We start from the raw sequence: 3,549 nt of genomic DNA, 5'->3' as shown, positions 1-3,549 counted from the left end.
GTAAAAGTATGATTATAAATGCTTTAGTCTTTTATTTTTGTTACATAGTTAAGATTATTATACCACTGCCTACCACATTCAAGGTAGATGAAGTGGACCAGCGGATCTCCACCTCCATCTCTACCTGGGCGTTGCATTGGATAGGCACCTCACCTTTTCCAGTCACGTTCGGGAGAGACTTAAGGTGGCCTGCCAGAAGAGCTACAGGCCCAACCATCTCTTGAAATCCCCACAACTCTCACTAAGGCTGAAGCTGCAAATCTACAAGGCTATAATCCGACCGACTTGGTATACGTCCTCGCCGAGGGAATGACTTCGGGCTCTGCAGCTTTTTTTTTTATGAGACTAAAAATTGTTTTGGTTTCTGAAGGTCCCGGGTTTCGGCACCAGTTACGTGGGGTGATGAAAAACTAATAAAAAGGGAAAAGGTTGTCGAAAGAATACTCTCTGAATAAGTAAAGAAAACTTTTTTTCCAAACTCCTAAAAAAATAAATAAACAAAAATAAAATAAAACAAGTATAATATAAAATAAATATACTGTTTAACTGTGCTAGTTCCTTTTACTAGAGCAGAACTCCATTCTAAGGAATGACTGATCATATATAATGAAAGTACGTAACTGCTATAGTCTACTTTCATCAGTCCCGACGTTCTCGTTTTCTAGATGATTTGTCTCGGCTTGTCCTCCTTCAATTTACCTACCCATTGGAGGGGGCGGTGGTCGGTCTGTACCCTGAATTTTCTCCCAAATACATAGGGTCGGAATTGATATACGGCCTAAACTATCCCCAACAATTCCCTCTCCAGCGCGCTATATCTTGTTTCGGCATCCGTAAGGCGTCTGCTTGCATAAGCTACTGGGCGCTCCACTCCTTCCCCTTCCTGAGATAACACCGCACCGAGTGCGTACTCGCTAGCATCTGTCGTAATAGTGAATTGTCGTTCGAAGTTGGGGAAGGCCAAGACAGGTTCCTTCTGCAGTTTTTCCATACACTTGCGGATATTATTCTCCATGGCAGGGGTCAGGATCATGCGGCTTCCTTTCTTTAAAAGGTTATCAATGGGTACCAAATATTTGCCATTTCTGGCACAAATCTCCGATAATAGTTCAGGGTACCTAGCAACCTACGAACTCCCTTAACATCCCTTGGCACTGCCATCTTTTGGATCCCCTCAACCTTCTGTGGACCAGGCTTAATTCCCTGACCTGAGATCACATGTCCTAATATGTTAATTTGCTCCCGGCCAGGCACCGACTTTTCTTAGGACAATTTCAACCCAAATTGTCGAATCCTCTGAAAGACATTCTCCAGATGTCTTATATGCTCCTCTTCAGACTTGCTAAACACGAGAAGATCGTCCATGTAGACCTGACACATAGATTCATCCAAGCCCCGTAAAAATTCGTCCATCAGGCGCTGGAATGTCATTAGTGCGTTTTTCAACCCAAACTGCATACGGGAGAATTCAAAATGACCCCTTTCAAACGTGAAGGCCGTTTTGTGTTGGTCCCTGGGGTGCATTGCGATTTGGTGATATCCAGTTTTAAGGTCAAGGGTGCTGAGTATGATTGCTCCTCCTAACCTATCTAGAATGTCCTCTAGTCTCGGGATCGGATATTTTTCGTCTACTGTATTATCGTTGAGCTTTCGATAATCTATTACGACCCGATATTTTTCGGAGGTTTCCTCAGGTATACTATTCTTCTTCACAGCCCAAAAAGGCCTGTTGTGTGGCGAGGTACTATCCACAATTACGCCTTGTGCCTTTAGACTCGATAATTCTTCCCGAATGTGTTGTCGAAGTGCCTGAGGATATCTTCTTTCTTTCACGTACGTAACCATGTCTCACTTTAATGGGATTTCATGAACTGTCTTACCCGTCTTTCTCCACCTATTTCCCTGCTTGAAGAATATATCCGAGTATTCCTCCGTTTTTATCTCTCTCCAATTCCTCTTCTTGTTAACCACCCCTACTTGCAGTGTACCTCCCTTCATAAGTCGCGCCCCCACCTTCGTCAATAAGTAGCTTCCGTTGATAATCTGATACTCGCGTGGCATTTTTCCCACTACATGCATCATTAATTTACCTCCGCTGACCCCCCATTCGCCCAAATCTACAATGACTTCCCCTTTCACGCTACGGGGTCCACCCAGGGTGTTTAACTTAAATGACATACCTGAACATTGGGCTGGGGTGTCCTCTCTCCGTTTCTCAGCTTCTTCAACGCCTCTTGACACACGATGGTGTTGGAGTTCCTGTGTTGACCAAGCACGGTACTCCTCTTACTTCGATAATAGGCAGACCGCTGCTCTCGCTTCCCACGTTGCAACTCACCATCGTGCGGCCGCCTCGTTTCTCCATCCTCCACCTCTCTCCCTGATGCCTCTGCTTGACTCATCTAGTCTATGTGATTCCCTTCTTCGCATCACTCTCTGCACATTAACCTCCATGGGCTCCCCTAGGTTTGCCTCTTTTCTCCGGTACATATTGGGGCACCGTCTCGCTATGTGGACGGGGACACTGGACCACCAGATGACCCGTTTTTCCGCACCCGTGGCACCGGAGCGGATCCCTTCGACCATTATTCCTCGGCCTTCTTGGTTGTTGGTTTCCTTTGTCATCTGCACCTTCGTTCGTCTTCCATTGCACCACCTCCGCGCTCTGTGTCTCTCATCTTCTCTATGACCAAATCGAAATGGGCAAACAACGCTGCCGAATATTGTCCGATCGACTGACCCTGCTTTCTTCTCTCACGGAACATGTCCACCTCCCCCCTCCGTAAGCCTTTTTCAATCGTTCCTTGACCACTGGCCAAGGTGTCTCTTCATCAGCTTGGATGTGATTAAGGATATTCCGCTTAATTCTGCAAATTAATGCCGCCTTCAGCGAAATAGCATCATTTCTATCCAGCAGGTCCTCCGATAATTTGGTCTCTATTCTTCCTATGATGCGATCGCCGCCTTTAAGGAAGTGGTTAAGTTCGCCAATCTGACCTGAGAAACGTTCTAAATCTGAGATAGCCTTCCTTAGATCTTGCGACTGGCTGTCCTCACCTTCAGCTTAGCCAATATATTGGCATGCGCCTGAGCTAACGTGGTCTCTGGTAGTGGGGGCATTACCGGAGGTGCAGGTGTTGCAGGAGCCGCTTGATTAGGCGGTGGGAAGTTCATAACTGGCTCTCTTAACCGTGGGTGCTCTTCCTTAACCATGGTGAAATTAAGTTGGTTACCTGTACTGTGCCTTGCCATTCCATAACTTCATCATATATAAATAACTTAAAAACTCGCTGGAATAACACTGCTTTATTTCTCTATTTCTCCTTCTAATCTCTCTTATATACATTTTGTGTTTCTTTACAAGGGAAGTTAGAATTATGGCTGATACTGTGCCTGGCCATCCTGTAACTTATATATATATATATAAAGTTATCTTTTACTCAAGTGAAACTAAAAATGATAGGAGAGAGAGGAGTGCGAAATGAAACGCTTGAAGTGCTGTCAAAGACTGATCTATTTGCGGAGCCTGTCCGTCTATATATATACAAT

This window comes from Halyomorpha halys, unplaced genomic scaffold (assembly GCF_000696795.3).
Source record: "Halyomorpha halys isolate HHAL.00 unplaced genomic scaffold, Hhal_1.1 Scaffold1435.1, whole genome shotgun sequence".
NCBI classification, from domain to species: domain Eukaryota; kingdom Metazoa; phylum Arthropoda; class Insecta; order Hemiptera; family Pentatomidae; genus Halyomorpha; species Halyomorpha halys.
This window is presented reverse-complemented; position numbering follows the sequence as displayed.